The sequence below is a fragment of the Schistocerca piceifrons genome, chromosome 6 (genome assembly GCF_021461385.2).
Source record: "Schistocerca piceifrons isolate TAMUIC-IGC-003096 chromosome 6, iqSchPice1.1, whole genome shotgun sequence".
Lineage (NCBI taxonomy): Eukaryota > Metazoa > Arthropoda > Insecta > Orthoptera > Acrididae > Schistocerca > Schistocerca piceifrons.
In genome coordinates, this window is record NC_060143.1 from 329612547 (window position 1) to 329635401 (window position 22855).

The window sequence follows — 22855 nt, forward strand, 5'->3', positions numbered from 1 at the left end:
GATCGTTAATGTTCACGTTGTATGTAAATGACTAATATAAAGCCCCGAAAGGTCTTTAAAACTGTTCGCAGATGATGCGGTTGTCTACAAGAAAATAGTAGCGCCCGAACACAGTATCGATTTGCACCGCGGCCTGCAGAGGATTGATGAATGATGCGGGCTCTGGTAATTGACGTTGAACGTCAATAAAAGCAATATATCGCGAGTACATTGGATAAGATATCCACTTTTTCATTTTCATTCTGTCGAATTCGTAGATTTGTGTTTGTGTTGAGAGATCTGACGAAACAGCAGAGCTGAACTACGTCTGATATTAGTAGCATTGTAGGGGTGCACCCAGTACTTCCTGCTATTTTTATTAATTTTAGGCCTTTAAAGAACGATACGCGACAATAGCGTCCTTATCAGAAGAGGTCATGATTGTAACTGGGCGAGAAACGTGACTCGTCCTGTCTTCTTGCTTGTAAATAACACATGTGACATCACGTATCGTATCATGCCAGAGGGAACGTGAGTGTATCACCGATAAGCGTCGAGTCGCGCTACTTTTATTGCAACGTGACGTATCGCATATCGTAGCGTCACAATGTGAACTGCGGCTAAATGTTAAAGCGCTTCCGTAAACAACGCATTATTAGGAAGGCAATACCAGACCTTTTTTCTAGTCTTGAATGCATATTTGGTTCGGTATAATGACGCATTCAGCCTCGTTAATGTAGCAATATTTCTGTTATACATTTCGAAAAAGCTGTAAGAGAAGTATGTAATGTGACAAGGCTCCTTTCGCAATCCAGCATTTTCATAACACGGACTGACGAACCCGATGTTCCGTCTATGTCCTCTTGGACAAAATACTGGAACCCTATTATGGTCGCGTTGGGTTGTTTTGGGGAAGGAGACCAGACAGCGAGGTCATCGGTCTCATCGCTTTAGGGAAGGATGGGGAAGGAAGTCGGCCATGCCCTTTCAAAGGAACCATCCTGGCATTGCCTGGAGCGATTTAGGGAAATCACGGAAAACCTAAATCAGGATGGCCGGAGGCGGGATTGAACCGTCGTCCTCCCGAATGCGAGTCCAGTGTCTAACCACTGCGCCACCTCGCTCGGTCATATTATGATCGGTTTCCAACCTTCTCTTGTTCCAGCGTTCGACCCGAGAGCTTTTACACTTGGACTCATGGGAAATGTAAAGTCGAAGACAGAAATAAAATCACTAACATGAAACTAACCACTGCATTATAAATTCATGTGTATCAAATAAAATATCGCCAGAACGAGCCTAGTCACGAATTTAATGTGATTCTTTTACATTTTGCGTTATAGGAAGCTAATACTTGAGATATCTGAGATGGCGTACGTCGGCTTCAGATCTGTCACGTCATGACAACCCCCCTTATTATACCTCCATTGATGACTGAACAAGACACGGTCTTTGCAAGACCCATGTGCGCTGAATTTAATTGTTGTTCCTAACATTCCAGAGCTTTCAGTGGCTCGTGATTACTTCGAAGACATAAGTTCCTATTCCAGATTTATTCTACATCGTCCAGTCAAATTAATGTGACCACCGCCTATGTTCGTCTTCAGAGTGCAATAACCACCCACAGACGGTAGATGGCAACACTAGGAGGGTGTATAAATCGTGTCGGGAGGGGCGAGGTAACAGCGCATTTATTCTCGTAATGCAGAAACAGAGCGATTTACCTGACGGCCAAAAGGGCATGATCATCTCTTTTCGGACCCAGTTTGGAATCATTTACGAAACCGCTGAATTCGCAAACTTTTGACGTGCAAAATGGCGCTATCCAAAACCGGCTCGACTCAACTGTGATGCACTACAGGCAGCAGGTGACAGTGGTGAAAGACGGCTGTGGAGATGTATACGGGTGAAAAGACTTGAAACTACTGAGCAACTGAACTCCAAGGTAAAACAAGGGGCCTCCAACAGTGCCTCCTCAGCGAACGTTCAGTGAACGCTGCTGCATATGGGCCTCCGCAGCAGGTTCAAAAATGGCTCTGAGCACTATGGGATTTAACATCTTAGGTCATCAGTCCCCTAGAACTTAGAACTACTTAAACCTAACTAACCTAAGGACATCACACACATCCATGCCCGAGGCAGGATTCGAACCTGCGACCGTAGCAGTCCCGCGGTTCCGGACTGCAGAGCCAGAACCCCACGGCCACCGCGGCCGGCCTCCGCAGTAGGTGCCTAGTTAATGAACTCATGCTGACTGTTGTACATTGACGACGATGACTAATTTACACGCCGATACCGCAGCTAGACGTCCACTGAGTGGCAACAGGTGGCCTGTTCATATCAATCAAGTCTTACGTTCCATCGCCACATGACCGGTCCACATGTACGGTCCTGCAAAAATCGTCGGAAGGGTCCAGGCCGGAGGAGAGAGTGTTATGGTCTGGGGAATGTTCTCGTGGTATTCCGAGGGTTATCTGGTCGTTATGAAAGGTACAATAGATCAAGAGAAGTATCTATCTATCCTTGGGACTTGGGACCATGCAGTTTGTTTTTCCTTGGAACGATGGCATCTATCAGCAGGACAATACAACATGTCACATAGCTCGCATTGTACGTGAGTGATTCGAAGATTATAGACCCAAGGACACCACATCGATATCCACGAGAGTGCTCTGGCAAATGTAGTCGCTTCCCTGGGCAGTAACGCCTGCTGTACCGGTTACGCCGGTCAGCAGCGAGACCTGCCTCCCATCCAACCCTCCCGCTTCCCACCCCCACCCCGACCTCCACCCGCTCGGAACCGTATTTATGTGAATGGACGCCGCTAAGGCGACGTTCTCTGAAGATTTCTGAGACAGCGTTAGCTCAGTCCGAGGCCGTGTTTTCCGTTGTCACTGGCCTGGACGCTGCCACAGAGTAGAATGAAACTGTGTGCTGTGTGAGTACTTTACTGATGTTTATTCGAGTCTCTCATGGCTATTATATATTTCATTTTGCACATCCCGAGAATATATGGACTTGTTTATCACTTCCTATAGGAGAAGTTGTAGATAGATTTTTCAAACACACACACACGCGTGAGCTACTGTAACTGATTTTATTTTCATGGGTGTTTGTGCCTCCCCTTCCACGAACTTTGGGTTAAAAGCGACACAATAGCAATAGCGGCAGTAACAGCAGTAGCTCTATAAATGCTCACAAAACTCTGGGGCGAGTTTGAGTATTGTCTGAATGTTTGTTGTGCGTTCGGTGGAGGGCAAATTGAACATCTGTACAAGGTAAATGGAACCTTTGATTCTAAAATCATATGCAAACGAACCACAAGGTTGGATGTGCTCGAATTTTTAGAAACGCCCTTGTAAGATCGTATGGTACTTTTGTAAATAAAAATTTTCTCCTCTCATGCATGTGTTAAAACTTAACCAGGTTTTTATGTTCATTTATTTAGGAGATATAGTCTTACGAAATCGGCTGAATCTTTTTGAAACACCGTCTTGTAGGATTGGACACACATAGCACTACTACTAAGGATCTGGGTAGAGTAGTGGAGTGAAGGGTGTGACATGTAGAAATAATCATCTACTATAAATTTAAAATAAGTTTGTTTCTTTACCTTATTGAGAGTTTATACTGTTCTTCCCAATACAGCGATGGAATAAATGAGTAAGTGGGCAACGCTCGGTTATGGATGTTGTGTTCGGGACGTCCCGTCACATCCTCTGCTCCCAATATGGTGATTCACGGGGACTAATTATTTGTGCATACTGGTGCATCACGACTCGGCGGTTCACTGTATAACTAATGGTGAGAATTGGAAGCGTGTGTGCAATGATTGCTACTCTTGGATATTAAAAGGTGTGCCTAAGATCAGTTCCATGAACGCTCACAATATGCCATCAGATTCAAAGGAATGCAATTTCATTTGAATTGTTGGAGCAGTTGGAAACCAATGTATAGGCATTTCTGGCATGGATCGTTACACGTGACGAAACATGGCTACACTACTGTCACTAGGAAACAAAAAGGCAGTTACCTGATTGGTACCATCCGTAATCACCGAAACAGAAGAAATTCAACCAAACTCATGATGACAGTCTTTCGGAATATTGATGGCGTTATTCTTGTGGATGTGTTGCCAAAAGGATCAAGCATTAATTCAGAGACGTATGTGAAGACTCTCAAGAAACTCCACAGCCATTTCTAACGTGTTCGATCTGACAAGGCCCCAAAACAACTCTTGTTCCAACAGGACAAAGTACGACCACAGACAAGGCCCAGAACCAGGAAACACATCGACAAATTCGGTTGGACAACAGCCCAGACGTCGCGTCCCCAAACGTCTATCTCCTTGGTTCACTTACGGATTCTCTGCATGGGACACACCATGAAGACAGTGAGAGCGTAATGCATGCAGTGAAAACATGGGTATGATCACAGGACAAGAGCATTTACCAAAAGGAAATGCGAGCTCCTACATAACGCTGCCACAGAACGCTGTCGGGTGTGTGTAGGAAAATAGTTCATGTAAAAGAAACGTTGACTGGAATAATCACCAAATTCTAACTCGTAACTATGTATAAGTTATGAGAATAAAACTGTGGTGCATTATTTATTAAACGACGCTCGTAGTTAAGCTACAATTATAAAGAAGTACTCTTAATAATGGGTTGATTACGTTTCTACAGTTACGTCTGTATCAAAACAGAAATCTGTTCACGTTTCTCCCGCACAGAACTTCGTTAAGGGTTTAACAGTGTCGATGTAGGGAGACAGTAATTGTCCCTGTGCCCCTGATCTGAATATTCATAGCGCTCATTAAGAATTCCTCGCTACTGTTCCCGCCATCTGTACCACGAGTGCGTAGTTAGCTTGTTTGGTTTGTCTGTTTTCTGTACACGTAGAATTCTAATTATATTCCATGTATATGATTTAGATAGTTTTATATGTTCTTCAATTTGCAATAATTTCTTTCAGTGCTATATAGGCTGTATATATTCCACTACATTAAAGATATTAGAGGTTTCTTTTGCCAGCAGATATCACAAAGCGCATGGGAAAAATATAGAATTTTTCAAACGTCTTTCAATAATACTACAACATAATACACACATTAAAAAAACTTTTGAATCACTTCAGGTCCGAGAGTTCAGGAACCTGTACACAAAATTGGAATAGAGAACAACATAAACACCATTTCCGTCATTTTTGTTGCTCATGAAAACCACACAGTGCAGACCTTCAGAGGTGGTGATACAGATTGCTGTACATACCTCTAATATCCAATAGCACGTCTTATTGCATTAATGCATGCCTGTATTCGTCGTGGCATACTAACCACATGTTCAGTATCGCACTTTTTGTCCAGATTGTCCCACTCCTCAACGGCGATTCGGCCTGTATCCCTCAGAGTGGTTGGTGAGTCACATCGTCCTTAAATAGTCCTTTTCAATCTATCACAGGTATGTTTGATAGGGTTCATGTCTAGAGAACATGTTGGCCACTCCTGTCGAGCGATGTCGTTATCATTCAGAAAGTGTGCACGATGGAGGCACGAATTTTCGTCCATGAAGACGAGTGCCTCACCAATATGCTGCCGATATGGTTTTACTATCAGTCGGAGGATGGCATTCACGTATCGTACACCCGTTACGGCGTCTTCCGTGACCACAAGCGGCGTACGTCGGCCCCACATAATGCTACCCCAAAACAGCAGGGAACCTAAACCTTACCCCACTCGCTAGACAGTGTTTCTAAGGCGTTCATCCTGACCGGATTGCCGCTAAACACGTCTCCGACGATTGTCAGGCTGAAGGCCTACGCGACACTCATCGGTGAAGAGAACGTGATGCAAATCCTGAGCAGTCCATTCGGCACGTTGTTGAGCCCATCTGTAGCGCGCTGCATGGTGTCGTGGTTGCAAAGATGGACCTCGCCATGGACGTCGGGAGTGAAGTTGCGCATCATGCAGCCTATTGCGCACAGTTTGAGTTCTAACATGACGTCCTGTGGCTGCACGAAAAGCAGTATTCAACATGGTGGCGTTGCTATCAGGGTTCCTCTGAGCCGTAATCCGTAGGCAGCGGTCATCCACTGCAGTAGTAGCTCTTGGGCGACCTGAGCGAGGCATGTCATCGACAGTTTCTGTCTCTCTGTATCTCCTCCATGTCCGAACAACAACGCTTTGGTTCACTCCGAGACGCCTGGACACTTCCCTTGTTGATAGCCCTTTCTGTCACAAAGCAACAATGTGGACGCAATCGAACCGCGGTATTGAACTACAGACAACACGAGCCGTGTACCTCCTTCCTGGTGGAATGACTGGAACTGATCGGCTGTCGGACCCCCTCTGTCTAACTGGCGCTGCTCATGCATGGTTCTTTACATCTTTAGGCCGGTTCAGTGACATCTCTGAACAGTCAAAGAGACTGTGTCTGTGACACAATATCTACAGTCAACGTCTATCCTCAGGAGTTCTGTGAACCGAGATGATGCAAAACTTTTTTTGGTGTGTATCATACAGTATAATACAGCATTATTACTAAAATATTTAATTACGATTTTTTTACGTCTTTCATGTGTATGATCAGTTTCACTGTTATGTGAAGACTAAACTAAAAGTGAGGAATGTATTTGTTATGAATGAAACATCGTCTGAAAAAGGTTAAAAACAACTTTGTAAAATCTGTGAACACAAATCTCTCTTCCCGCAACAGGTAACTTTAAATAACCAAGTTCACGGCTTGATAATACAATCCAAGTCCTATAGTTCCTACCACATTATCTTCCTAGAATGCTTCGTGGAGGTCCACTGTACTGGCAGTGGTACCGCTCAACGATGACTGCTGCCGGAGGCTGCTTTCTAGCTTCTTAGCGTGGACTCTAACCATGAACTTTTTTGAACTCGCTGAACACGTCTTCCTCTGACCGTAGACAGCGCTGGCTATGTTATCACACGGATGAGTGCACTTGGTCTGCATGATTGGCTGCCGTCACTCATGATGACAGGCTGCTTGCTCCTTGGCTCTCTGTGTAACGTTATGTCCTCCGATGGTTGACTGTCGTCCGTGGAAGTCGTAGCAATGCAGTCCCATCAACTTTAATGCCCCCGACGTCAATCTTGTCTAACGGCAGCACCTGCCGATTATGCGATCGGTGATACCGCGCCGTACAGGTGGTAGTCGTCCGGCGAGCGACGGAGGATGCAGCAATTTGTACCTCAAGACGAATTACGGAATTGCTATCGTGTGCGCCAAGCTACTGTTTTGCGCCTGGATCATCCAAAACTATAAAATCAAACCACCACACCTCAGCCTTTTACCTTAGCAATGGGCATGCTTGTGTTTTGGCCGATTTGAAGAATGCAATTTTTGTGTGAACTTTCATTTTATAAGGTACGGTCAAAAACTTTCCGTTTGAAGACCATAGAGCCGGTCGCGGTGGCCGAGCGGTTCTAGGCGCTTCAGTCCGGAACCGCGCGACTGCTACGGTCGCAGGTTCGAATCCTGCCTCGGGCATGGATGTGTGTCATGTCCTTAGGTTAGTTAGGTTTAAGTAGTTCTAAGTTCTAGGGGACTGATGACTTCAGATGTGAAGTCCCATAGTGCTCAGAGCCATTTTGCAAAAATGTCGCCGGCGCAGGATTTTGTGGACAAACTGACCTCTCTATTGTGTCCCACAAATGTTCGATGAGATTCATGCTGGACGATATGGATGGTCAGAATGTATTTCAAAGAAGTCGCGGATAATAGTGGCCAGTGACATGGTGCATTCTCAGGGGAACAAGATGTCCATAAATGGCTGCAAATGGTCTCCAAGTAGCCGAAGATAATCATTTCCAGTCGAGGACTGGTTCAGCTGGACCAGAGTACCCAGTCCATCCCATGTAAACACAGCCCACAGTATTATGGGGCCGACATTAGTTTGTACACTGCATTGTTGACAACTTGGGTCCATGGCTTCGTGAAGTCTGCCCCACACTCGAACCGTACCATCAGCTGAAGTCGGGAGTCATCTGACCAAGCCACGGTTTTCTAATCGTCATGCGTCCAACCGATGTGGTCACGAGCGCAGGACAGGGGCTGCAGGCGACGTCGTGCTATTAGCAAAGATACTCGTGTCGGCCGTCTACTGACATGCCCATTAACGGCACATTTCGCCACACTGTCCTGATGGATTCGTTTGTTGTACGTCCCAAACTGACCTCGGTTGTTATTTCACGCAGTGTTGCTTGCGTGTCAACACTAACAACTCTACGCAAACGCCGCTGCTCTCGGACGTTAAGTGAAGGCTGTCGGCCACTGCGTTGTCCGTGGTGAGAGGTAATGCACAAAATGTGCTATTCTCGGCACACTCATCTTGGAATATTGAATTCTCCGACGATTTCCGAAATGTAATGTCCCATGCGTCTAGCTCCAGTAACTATTCCGCGTCCAAAGTCTGTTACGAGGGTTATTCGGAAAGTAAGGAACGATCGGTCGCGAAATAGAAAACACAGTGAAAATCCGATGAAGTTCTGCACAGGTGTGTTGGGCAGTGTCTCTAGTATGCCCGTCGATCGCGTTACGTCGTTCTTTTTAGTTCTAAGCACACAGGGAGCACATAAAGATACCTAGAACAATAGTGTCTCCCGCCAAGTACGAAGGCCTGGTGAGAAATTTCGCCTGAAGCTATGCAGCCAACATTACATAGCTGTCGTACGTTTTCTTCAACAAGACAATCCTCAGCCGCATTCTGCAGGGGCAATGAAGACGCTCCTGTATCATTTTCAATTGGAAATGTTTGATTACCCACAATACAGCCCGTAATTGTCTCCCTGTGAGCTTCATCTCTGTTCACATGAAACGCTGACTATGAAGGCAACATTCTGGCACAGACAACGAGCTGTAGGCCAGCGTAGCGAATTGGCGGAAAGCACTGGCGGCTGCCTTCTACAACGAGGGTATTGGAAAGTTGGTACAACACTACGACAAACGTATAAGTCGGATCGTTGACTATGGAAATAAGTTGTAGCTAACTGTTGCAAATAAAACAGTTTTGATTTTCACTGTGGTTTCCATTTCGTGATCTATCGTTCCTTACTTTCCGAATAACCCTCGTAATTACTGTGGTGTGGACTGTATCATGTTGGAAACCTTATCACATGAATAAGTTGAGTACAAATAACAGCCCCGCCCATCCGCTGCCCTTTTATACCTTGTGTACGCCACACTACCACCATCTTTATATGCATATCGGTATCCCATCAGTTTATACAGGGCAAAATATCTCACGAAAAAATGATCAAACGAAAAAACTACAAAGAACGAATCTCGTCTAGCTTGAAGGGGGAAATCAGATGGCGCTATGGTTGGCCCGCTAGATGGCGCTGCCATAGGTCAAACGTATATCAACTTCGTTTTTTCAAATAGGAACCCCCCTTTTTTATCACACATTCGTGTAGTACGTAAAGAAATGTGAATGTTTTAGTTGGACCATTTTTTCGCTTTGTGATAGATGGCGCTGTAATAGTAACAAACATGTAAGTACGTGGTATCATGTAACATTCCGCCGGTGCGGACGGTATTTGCTTCGTGATACATTACCCGTGTTAAAACAGACCGTTTACCAATTGCATTAAAGGTCGATATCGTGTTGATCTATGTCTATTGTGATCAAAATCCCGAACGGGGGTGTGCTATTTATGCTGCTCGGTATTCTGGATGACATCATCCAAGTGTCCGGACCGTTCGAAGTATAGTTACGTTATTTAAGGAAACTGGAAGTGTTCAGAAACATGTGAAACGTCAACCACGACCTGCAACAAATGATGATGCCCAAGTTGGTGTTTAAGCTGCTGTCGCGGCTAAACCGCACATCAGTAGCAGACAAATTGCGCGAGAATCGGGAATCTCAAAAACGTCGGTGTTGAGAACGCTACATCAACATCGATTGCACCCGTACCATATTTCTATGCAGCAGGAATTGCATGGCGACGACTTTGAACGTCGTGTACAGTTCTGATACTGGGCACAAGAGAAATTACGGGACGATGACAGATTTTTTGCACGCGTTCTATTTAGCGACGAAGCGTCATTCGCCAAGAACGGTAACGTAAACCGGCATAATACGCACTATGGGGCAGCGGAAAATCCACGATGGCTGCGACAAGTGGAACATCAGCGACCTTGTCGGGTTTATGTATGGTGCGACACTATGGGAGGAAGGATAATTGGCCCCCATTTTATCGATGTCAATCTAATGGTGCAATGTATACTGATTTCCTACGTAATGTTCTACCGATGTTACTACAAGATGATTCACTGCATAACAGAATGGCGATGTACTTCCAACATGATGGATGTCCGGCACATAGCTCGCGTGCGATTGAAGCTGTACTGAATAGCATATTTCATGACAGGTGGATTGGTAGTCGATACACCACACCATGGACCGCGCGTTCACCGGATCTGACGTCCCCGGATTTCTTTCTGTGGGGAAGGTTGAATGCTATTTGCTATTGTGATCCACCGAGAATGGCTGACAACAGCACATTGCCAATGCATGTGCGAACATTATGGAAGGCAAACTACTCGCTTTTGAGAGGAATGTCGTTACGCGTATTGCCAAATGCATTGAGGTTGACGGACATCATTTTGAGCATTTATTGCATTAATGTGGTATTGACAGGTAATGACGCTGTAACAGCATGCGTTCTCAGAAGTGATAAGTTCACAAAGGTACATGTATCACTTTGGAACAACCTAAATAAAATGTTCAAACGTACCTAAGTTCTGTATTTTAATTTAAAAAACCTACCTTTTGCCAACTGTTCGTCTAAAATTGTGAGCCATATGTTTGTGGCTATTACAGCGCCATCTATCACAAAGCGAAAAAAGTGGTCCAGCTAAAACATTCATATTTCTTTACGTACTACGCGAATATGTAATAAAAAATGGGGGTTCCTATTTAAACAAAATGCAGTTGATATCCGTTTGACCTATGGCAGTGCCATCTAGCGGGCCAACCATAGCGCCATCTGGTTTCCCCCTTCAAGCTAGACAAATTTCGTTCTTAGTAGTTTTTTCGTTTGACGCTTATTTCTTGAGATATTTGGTCCGGTCACGATCAATGGGCCACCCTGTAAAGAGTTTAGCACTCTACAGTCGTGAATCGCGGACGTGTTAGCAGTAGGTCAGCCCCCTCAGGCGGGCGCCCTCCTCGGACCAACAGCGCTGCAGGGCGAGGTAATGCTGCGGAACGCGCTACAGTCGCGGCCGTCGCCACTGCTGATTGCGCGCAGGCGGCATCTGCCTGTGTCCGGTTGCCGCCGAATCAGCATCGGACACGGCTTGACTGCCGCGAGGACATCAAACGGCGAGCCGTGGTGATCGGGGTCCCGGTGACCGGTGCGAGGTTAACGAGGCGGCAAACACGCTGCCCGTCTGGCGGTGCCACGTGACTCGTGTAGCAGGGCGTGTTCCCGTGTCTCCAGTCGCCGCCGCCACGTGAAGAGCGGCCGGAGGGCGCCGGCCGCTCGTGTTTGAGCAAACCCGGCGCAGAGTTTGATTACAGCCTGCCGCAGGATAACACACTCCCCGGTAATGAAACACCGCTGGTCATCTCCGTCTACACAGACCAGTGCCCCGTGTACTACCGAGCCGGCTAGGGCCTCAGTTGTAGCAGTCGACCGCTAGTGATCGCGAACTCATATCAGGGAACACTCCTTCCAGACACTCTATAGCATTTTTTGAATGTTAAGTGTGTGCGTGACTTAAGTTTCCTTTAATTTACGTCTATGGTCACAATCTTTTTGTTTAACGGATTTCGTCCGCAGCTCGTGGTCGTAAAGTAGCGTTCTCGCTTCCCGCGCCCGGGTTCCCGGGTTCGATTCCCGGCGGGGTCTGGGATTTTCTCTGCGTCGCGATGACTTTGTTTTGTGTGATGTCCTTAGGTTAGTTAGGTTTAAGTAGTTCTAAGTTCTAGGGGACTGATGACCATAGATGTTAGGTCCCATAGTGCTCAGAGCCATTTGAACCATTTAACGGATTTCCGTTTTCGGCCTTTAATGACCATCATCATATCTGTTTCATAAAAACAAAGTCCTAATATACTGCAGCCATAGTGGCATCGTCAAAATTTAAATGCGGAATCAGCACCAGCATCGTCAAATATATATAAATCACATCACATGCACGAGTGATGTTGTCAGTAGTATTGACTTTGTTTTTATGAAACAGATCTGATGATGCTCATTAAAGACCGAAACCGGAAATCTGTTAAACAAAAAGATTGTGATCATAGACGCAAATTAAAGGAAACTTATTACATATACGGGTCACTGTGTTTTTTCGCGACGATGTCGCAGCTTGTGCGTGTATGACTTTCTAATGTGCATACTGCAACGTTTTAAAAATAACGAATTTGTTCAAAATAGAACTAAGGAAGACGTTTTTTTATTTTTTATGAAGTGTTTAAGAAGTCGTTCACGCTGGAGAATCGTAGAAATATACCGCCGTTTCCCCATCGAGAGACTTCCGTGTAGGTGACGTGATAATAAATGTCGCTTGCGTAAAGAAAGAATTGAGAAAGCTCAATAAAAGTAACTCGTCAGGTCTGGAATGGAATCCCAAGTCGGTTTTAAAAGATCTCTTACTTAGCTTGCATTTATCGCGAATCTATCGCCCTCTCCCAAGCCACAAGAAAAAGCGCAGGTGACTCCTACGTTTAAGAAGGGTAGAAGGACGGACCCTCAAAATTACAGACATATTTACTTTTAACATCGCTTTGTTGCAGAATTCTTGAACATATTCTAAGTCAGAATATAATAAAATTCCTAGAGGCGGAAAAGCTTCCGTCCTCGGATCAACACGGTTTTAGAAATCATCACTCGTGTTAAACTCAGCTTACCCTTTTCTCACAGGATATCATGTGGACTATGGAAGAAGGCCAGTTGGCAGATGCTATATTCCTCGATTTCCGAAAAGCATTTGACACGGTGCCTCAGCGCAGACTGTTGTTAATGAATGCACGAGTGGGGTCTGTATGGAATAAGTTTCCAGACATGTGACATAACAGAACCCAACAATCCACGGGAAGGTGTCGTCAACGAGTGAGTCTAGGAGGATAAAAGACGACTTTGACGAAATTTATAGTTGGTGCGACCAATGACAGCTAGATATAAATGTAGAAACATTAAGTTAATGGACATGAGTGGCAAAAACAGAAGCGTAATATTCGAATACAGCGATAGCACTGTGCTGCTTGACGTAGTAACGTCGAATGAATGCCTAGGTAAATGGGAGTCCCCTTACGGGGCAGGTCCGGCCGCCTTGATGCAGGTCTTATTACATTCGAAGCCACATTGGGCGACCTGCGGGCCGGATGGGGATGAAATGATGATGAAGGCAACACAACACTCAGTCCCTGAGTGGAGATAATCCCTGACCCAACCGCGAATCGAACCCGGGCCCGTAGGACGGCAATCCGTCACGCTGACCACTCAGCTATCGGGGCGGATAATGTCTAGGTGTAACGTTGCAAAGCGATATGAAGTGAAAGGAAAATGTAAGGTTTGAAGTAGAGAAGGCGAATGAGGTGATTTAGAAATGTGCTGTTCATCTATAAAAGAGGCTGCACATAGAATACAAATGCGACCCATTTTTGAGAATGGCTCAAGTGTTTCGGATCCACACCAGGCCGGATTAAAGGCAGACATCGAATTAAATTCAGGGGTGGGCTGCTAGATTTTTTACCTATAGGTTCGAACAACACGCAAGTATTGCGGTCATGCTTCGGGAACTCAAATTGGAATCCTCGGAGGGAAGGCGACCTTCTTCTCGGAGAACGTTACTGAGAAAAGTTATAGAACGGGCGTTTGAAGCTGACAGTAGAACGATTCTGCTGCCGTCAACGTACATTTCGCGCAAGGACCACGAACATAAGAGAAATTATGGCCCGTATTGAGGCATATAGATAATCTTTTTTCCTCGCTCTGTTTCCGAGTGGCACATAAAAGGAAATGACTAGTCGTGGTACAAGCTACCCTCCGCTGCGCACCTGATGGTGACTTCCGAAGTATGTAAGTAGATGTCGACATACATACATGACCTAGGATTGTTGAGAAATACTAGCACTTAATGGAAGATCTGCCTGTTAACAATATAACGAAACCTCTTAGGTGGATAATCTCTTCAACGAATGTTCGTAATTATTAGCCAGTTATTATTATTGTAATTCGACTTCTGATCTAACCTATGGTGTGTGAGAACATCTGAAATAATATATCACATGGACAAAAGGAGGAATACTGCCAACAGCTTCACACGTAGGTCAAGAACATTACGGTGAATAAAAAATAGTAGTTTTCTGTTTCGGAGATTTTTCATTTTTCTAACTTTCTTTTGTATGATTAATAATAACAGAATGGTTTCTTCTTATGTATTTTAATAAACAAGGAATATTATACGTAAAAAGGAAACACGTATATCTATACCTATTTTACATGAATATTAATTTCTTTTTAACTGCAATTAAGCTTTAGGTCCGAAAATGGAAGAGAGTAGACATATAAAGATAGGAAGTATTCGGCAGCTACTTTTTTAACTCTATAGGCTTCTTATGAGCTCTCTAGACTGTACGATGATAAAACTATAGTGTTAAAGTAGCTTACACCTTTCATAACTTAATGAACAGTGAAGTAAAGACAAATTTTCTCATTCCAGCGTCAATCTCCTAAGTTGGGCAGACTAGTCGCCTGCTCAGGAGATTCCAGGAGCATATTCTCAGTAAAAATGACGGAATTAATAACATCTCCTCGTTTGCCATACATTTTAAGAACTAGAATTGCTCCAAAGCTTGCATCGTTCACCAGAGAACGCAAAAGTCGGCTTCTCTTGAGGAATTGCGGACTGTAAAACACACTTTTGAAGCTAAAGATTTAAGTCTCAATTACAAACTAATCAGACGTATTATGCCAATGATAACAATTTTTCAGAGAGTACAGCTGAGAACGGGCATATCTCTACTTTTCAAAACGTCCACTCATTTCTACGTCTTATATTTTGCGTAATTTATGTCTGTTTTGTTTAGGAGTTGTAATGTTTATACATTTCTTACACACATCTTGTCTTTACTCTTGATACCAATAGATAGCAACATGTGTTACATATTTGGTTCCTTCTTCGACTATTTGTATACCTGTTTTACCTATATCACTTATTTTAATATTTTTTTCATTTTCATTGTGTTCACTTACCACTATTCGTTTCACTTTATTCTTATTTATTATGCATCCAAATATGTAAACGCCGCCTGGCGAAACTTGCGTCCGCCGCGTCGACAGCTTCCTACCCTACCTGCCAGTCTTACACAGCATGCGCATATGTTATTGTATTCACGACTACTACAATTTATTTGCATCGCTTTATGCCTTCACCGAAGGTAAGAATCGTCGTCTTTTGTACGGTTCCACTACGAGTTTAGCCTTCCGTTGCTTGTTTGCGAAAACATTAAAAAAATATATTTTTTTAACTTTCATTCTAGGTGCATCGCAAAATTTTTGCTATTTATAACTAACGCGTTACCCGCCGTTCCCAAAGATAAGTTCTCCTGCATTACAGCACTTAAAAAATTTCACCCCCTTTTCATGCTAGGTAGGACTATAACCCTATTCTGTTCCTCTTTATCTCTTTTTCAGTGTAGAAATTATGAAGATTCTTCGAAAAGACCAAACACCTAAAAAAATTCTTCTGTGGCCATTTCAAGTCTAAACTGGTTTTCTTACTGAAAATATTCGATAGTCCTTTTTTTCTAGCAAATAACTTGGGCGTGGTATATGTTTCGCCCTACGGAGCGAGCTCCCATTCTGTTTACCACGTTGCACATTCGTGATCGGACAAACGACGATTAGTTATACGTTATAACTTCCATGTTTTATTTTCAAGTACTTGAGCTGTGACGTTGAACTGCTGTAGTTGTTGCACTATTAAGTTTTGTAGATAACAGACCAGAGGCACACATAGAAACACTGTTTACAGAGATCATTCCACCTTGAGTAATAAGACTGGACTTCGCAATTGAAACCTTAGCAATAGTTTACGCTTGGTTCCTACGTTCAGTGACGCGAAGTAGCGGGTTTTGTATATCCCTGGAACTGAATCACCCAGCTCAGTTAAGGCAGTTTTCTTCAGGGGGGATTGTCTGGCTCAAAGTGTAACACTCTACTGGAAAAAATTGCAACACCCTCAAAGAAGACCGCGTTTAGTGGCCTACTGAAGCGTGATCAGATGGCGCTCAGGAGTCCTGCCGGTGCGCCTTCTGTTTAGTCTTTGCAAGTTGTAGCAGTGCTGACTTCAGAGGTGAACAGTGCTGCCAACATGCATTCTAGTGTACAACGATCCCCCACCGACGAGTAATAAACCCTGTCGAAAATCCTCACTCACTTGAAAGGAGTCGCACTGTGGTCCTACGGGGAGCTGCATGGACGTATCGAAGGACTGCTGCACATACTGGGCACTATGTATCAGTGATGTGCCGCTGCCTTTACCAATGGTCTCTACAACTTTCCAACACCTGTAGATCAAGTTCTGGACATCCACGTTATATAGTTGCATGCCAGGTTCGACCCACTGTGTGAACAGTGGCGTCCGAGGGAACATCATGCAGGGACAAAATCACGGCACATGTTACATCTGTTGCATCTACATTTACATCTACATGGTTACTCTGCACTGCACATTTAAGTGCCTGGTAGAGGGTTCATCGAACCATTTTCATACTACTTCTCTATAATTCCACTCTCGAATGGCTCGAGGGAAAAAGGAACGCCTAAATCTTTCCCTTCGGGCCCTGATTTCCCTCATATTATTATGATGATCATTTCTCCCTACGTAATTGGGCGTCGACAAAATATTTTCGCATTCGGAAGAGAAAGTTGGTGATTGAAATTTTGCAAATAGACCTCGCCGCAAAGAAAACCGCTTTTGTTTCATTGACTGACACCCCAGCTCGCGTATCATATCACTGACACTCTCACCCCTATTGCGCGGTAACACGAAACGAACTGCCCTTCTTTGCACTTTTTCGATGTCCTCCGTCAGTCCTACCTGGTAAGGATCCCGTACAGCGCAGAAATATTCCAGCAGAGGACGGACAAGTGTAATTTAGGCCGTCTCTTTAGTGGGTTCGTCGCATCTTCTAAGTGTTCTGCCAACAAAGCGCAGTCTTCGTTTCGCCTTCCCCACTTTTCCAATTTAAATTGCTCGTAATTGTAATTCCTAGGTATTTAGTCGAACTGACACCCCTTAGGTTTGTGCAGTTTATGGTATACCCAAAATTTATCGGATTTCTTTTAGTACCCATGTAGATGACCTCGCACTTTTCTTTGTTTAGTGCCAATTGCCACTTTTCGCACCATACAGAAATTCTCTCTAGATCATTTTGTAGTTGGAAGTCTGATGATTTTACTAGACGGTAAATTACAGCGTCATCTGCAAACAATCTAAGGGGGCTGCTCAGATTATCACCTAGATCATTTATGTAAATCAGGAACAGCAGAGGGCCTATGACACTAGCTTGCGGAACACCAGATATCACTTTTGTTCTACTCGATGATTTACCGTCTATCACTACAAACCGTGACCTCTCTGAGAGGAAATCACGAATCCAGTCAGACAATTGAGACGATACTCCATATGTACGCAATTTGATTAATAGTCGCTTGTGAGAAACGGTATCAAAAGCCTTCTGGAAATCTAGGAATATGGAATCGTTCTCAGAGCCCTTGTCGACAGCACTCATTACTTCATGGGAATAAAGAGCTAGCTGTCTCATCTGGGACCACTGGGAACCATATGCTTCCAGCAAGAATAAGATGACGTGTGCTTACGGCTAGGATACCACTAACATCACACACCCAAATATGGCTGCCCTAGTATGGTGAAAGAATTGACTAAAGAGACTGGAATGGCGTTCTGTTGTCTTCAGCAATGAGAGCAGGCCCTGTCTATACGCCAGCGATGCGCGTGCACCCTGATGGCGCAGACCTGTGGAGCTTTCTAGTACTCTAGTACACGACACGCAGGTCTCATCCTAGGCTTCATGGTGTGGGGGCCATTAATTACAACTCGCGGTCACATTCCGTGTATGTGCAATGGAAAGTAACTAGGGCCCGTTTCATCGCGCAGGCTGTTATCGCAATGCTAGTACTACTTCTTTCACAGGAAGCTGACGTAATTTTTCAGAAGCATACACACAGCAGCTGCTTCGCAACATGGTCTCCGTGATGTACAGCTATCATGGCCAATAAAATCACCAAATCTCTCTCAAATTGATCATATATAAGACATAACGAAGAGGGAACTTACTCGTCTTCCAGGACCTGCAAGAACCATTGCCTAATTGCAGCAAGATGCTTGGGACACTGCACACAGGGTGCCATTCGTTACCTTAATGAACATTTGGATCCGAGGATGCACATCGGTTATGTCGCCAGGGGAGTGCACACCGTGGCTTTGCACCACTGTTAGGGCACCTTTACTGTGAAATGTGCGTTTCGTTTGATCTGAATTTATTATTGTATGCTCCCACAATGATGAACTAGTTATAGCCTCATTTGTCAATGAAAAGAGCTTGTCCTTAATGGTGTTGCATTTTTTGCCGCCAGTGTAGTAACATCTGTTACTTAAGCTCACCTGACAAAAGATTTGTCACGTCAGTGTGCGCACACACAAGTGAATTCTTAAGCCTTTACAGATGGCTCAGTGGTAGACACACGTGCTAAACAGCACGCGCACTGCCTCTGCGTGATTATAAATCAGTAACGGTAAGTGAGACATTTATGTCTCAATCGATCATTGTACCTAAAAACGGGCAAATGTAAGGACGTGGGAGTAGCAAATAGGGAAATAGAATTTGGCCTTGCAAATGGCCATACAGTGGGTCTAACAGCTGGATTTTTTGGTATTCACAGGGCACTGTTAACGTGTCCACAAGAACTGGTGTAACACACGTGGCCACGAAACGACGTCAGAATTGTGGTCGGAAAAAGATCCTGACTGAGAGACTCCGGAGAGGCGTTTCACGGTTTGTGAATTAAACTCTGTACTAACTCCGACAGGAATTGCTGCAGGCAGTGAATGAAGCTCCATCCCAACCTGTCAGGGAGAGAACATCGCGACCTGAGTTGCATACAATGAACATTTGGAGTCGATGACCTCGCAAGAGGCCGCTGCTGGCACAGACACATCAAGATGACGATAGCCAAGTTCATCGGGCTGCAAGAATATGTGACCGGTTTTCCTGAACACTCACCTACCCTATTACATCTCGACTGTCCTGCACAATCATCTGACTTGAATCGCATACTGCTATGGCTACTACTACTACTACTACTACTACTACTTCTACAGTAGGAGCCGTGTAGTACCCGAGTGCTGAAGCAAAAGCACTGCACAAGGTGCAGAGAACACCACGAAGTCAATACTGTGCACGACCTTGATACAGATAACAGCATTGCAGTCATATCTGCAAGCACTGAATTTGAAAATAGATTGTCGTCATCGCCATCACCATTACACCATGCCTAGAGTAAAAATTATCGAAATTGCGAAATACCTTTTGTTGCAGGCTCTTTTCTTTAAACATCCATTTCGTAGCTATTACAGTACTAGCAATTTGGTCGACAACATACATTTCTATAAAGCATGTATGCTGACTTTATCAATGAATAAAAAATTTCTTTAATCCGTATTCCAAAATATTGGAATCAAACACAAAAACGAAACATCCTAAAGTCACCGGCCAAAATATGAAATGGCTCTGAGCACTGTGGGACTTAATATCTATGGTCATCAGTCCCCTAGAACTTAGAACTACTTAAACCTAACTAACCTAAGGACATCACACAACACCCAGCCATCACGAGGCAGAGAAAATCCCTGACCCCGCCGGGAATCGAACCCGGGAACCCGAGCGCGGCCAAAATATGAGATCCGCAGAGTAAATAAAACGAATCAAGATCCAAATATCACCTTTCTATTCACATTACCCTGAATATAACAGGTTTTTGTTGACATACCAAGTGCTTCATGAGTGAGATATATATCAGTTTCTCGTTGCTCCACTCCATAATTCTCTTGCTGGAGACCAGTCTCTTGTGTTAAGTATATCACAGTGCTAAAGGCATACACGTTGCCGTCACTTGATACAACAGCAAAAAGAATCAATGGACTGATGCTTTGCACGGCAGTAATGTAATAGGCGTTCAGTCAGACTACACGGAACGCACGTCAGTTGCTCGCAGGCGACCGCCTCCTTACTTACCTCCTAATAACAACTGTCTCTCCTGCGCTAAACGCTGTGGATTAGCGATTACTACGACGGTGACCTTCTTCATAACTATTTTCATGCTACACGTTGTGTAAGCGTGCTTCAAGTACACAGCTACAAAATTCGAAGCAGTTTCCGGGTGCAACCGCCGTTTAATGTATGAAGAGGTACAGTCTCTGTAACGCTGTGCTGTGTTATAGTATGCCTTGTGAATGTTGATAAACCATGTTTCAATCACTTATTGTGAAAGTTTCCAATTTTCTTGCGAAATAACTTATTTGAGGTCAGACCATTTTTGGGGCTTCTGGTTCCCCCAAACACTCGCAATATTAAGACACATCACGGGTGGGGAATCACAAGCTTTTTTGCACACATTAACAGGCCATTTTGTCAACCAAGCTATGTGTGTGTACATGAAATGGATGTTTCTAGTAACAGTATTGCTATGAAATCTCGTATAGGTAATGAAAAATATGAATTTAAGTTTAACGTCAGAGTGATTTCTGAAATACGCAAAACCACCCAGAAAGCAGAAGTTAAGATATTTCATGACAAATAACTCGCTGACATGCTGATGTCTTTTGTGCAAAATCTACGAAGAATGTCCACTAAATACTTTATCATTAAATACGTAAACAACATATTGCTTAAAAAGCAAAAATTTAAGAAATGTTTTCAGACGCAGACTGCCACTACTATTTTATCTGCTGGATGATATTTTCATTCGTTGCATTCTGAGTGAATGTGTGGGTGTTTGCGGCATGGATCTGATGTACGAATCGTTGAAATTGTTAGTAAGTAAGCATGAGTGCAAGTAGGAATGAATGAGTGCCACTTTGATGTGAATCACATTCGTGAAGGAATATACACTGATCTGCTAACTCGTTATGATCACCGACCTACTTTTTGTATAAACCCGTCCAGGTAACAGCAGCGTCACTTGGCGATGAATGACTCCTAGTCAGACATACGAGCGGTGCATGTAGAATCAACGACCGTACTGTCCATGTGTAGAATGGGGAAGGCGCGCGATCCATCTGTCGACAGATTGTGATGGCCCGTATGGTCTGCACGAGCATTTCAGAAACTGTACGAGTTCAAAAATGGCTCTGAGCACTATGGGACTCAACTGCTGAGGTCATCAGTCCCCTAGAACGTAGAACTAGTTAAACCTAACTAACCTAAGGACATCACAAACATCCATGCCCGTGGCAGGATTCGAACCTGCGACCGTAGCGGTCTTGCGGTTCCAGACTGCAGCGCCTTTAACCGCACGGCCACTTCGGCCGGCACTGTACGAGTTGTCGGGCGTTCAAGGACTGCCGTGGTAAGTGTCTTCACCACGTGTCGAAACCAAGAAGAAACCACGTCCAGATGTCGTGGGATTGGGCGACCACCCCTCATTACAGCTGTCGGTACGTCATAGGCTGGGCAGACTGGTAAAACAGAACAGGCGACGACTTGAGGTCGAACTAACATCAGACTTTAATGCTGGGCAGAGTACCAGTTTGTCTGAATACGCAGTGCACCGAACACTCCTAAAGATGGGCCTCCGCTGTCAATGAGCCATGTATGTGCCACTGTGAACACCACAACATTGGTAACTTGTACTGAAACGAGCACGTGACGTTGGCACAATGGCAGGGAAACAGGTAATGCACGTAATCTCGCAGGTACTCTACGTTCATCTTCTCCTACTTTAGGGAATCGAGGGTTGCTGAATGAATACCAACGGAAGAAACGAAAGCTTCCTAGGATTAGTCAGTAAGTCCACCTTTCTACAGGTGGCTGCGGGGCTGCGGCTGTTTATTATAAAATATTGAATCAAAACACCGTCATCCGTCAAAATTTCCAGTTGTCATTTTATTTCAGCAACAAGTTTCAGCGTTACATTACGCCATCAGGACAGGCGTAAACTGAGAAGTTGCAGCATTAGAAAATTGCAGCGAAATGCAGAAAGATCTGCAGCAGATAGGTACTTCTTGCAGGGAGTGGCAACTGACCCTTAACATAGACAAATCTAATGTATTTCAAATACATAGAAAGAAGGATACTTTATTGTAAGATTATGTTATAGCGGAACAAACATTGGTAGCAGTTACTTCTGTAAAATATGTGGGATTGTGCGTACGGAACTATCTGAAGTGGAATGATCATATAAAATTAATTGTTGGTAACGCGGATGCCAGCTTGAGATTAATTGAGAGAGTCCTTAGAAAATGTAGTTCATCAACAAAGAAGGTGGCTTACAAAACACTCGTTCGACGTATACTTGAGTATTGCTCATCAGTGTGGGATCCGTACCAGGTCGGGTTGACAGAGGAGATAGATAAGATCCAAAGAAGAGCGGTGCGTTGCGTCACAGGGTTATTAGGTAAGCATGATAGCGTTACGGAGATGTTTAGCAAACTCAAGCGGCAGACTCTGCAAGAGAGGCGCTCTGCATCGCGGTGTAGCTTGCTGTCCAGGTTTCGAGAGGGTGCGTTTCTGGATGAAGTATCGAATATATTGCTTCCCCCTACTTATACCTCCCGAGGAGATCACGAATGTAAAATTAGAGAGATTCGATCGT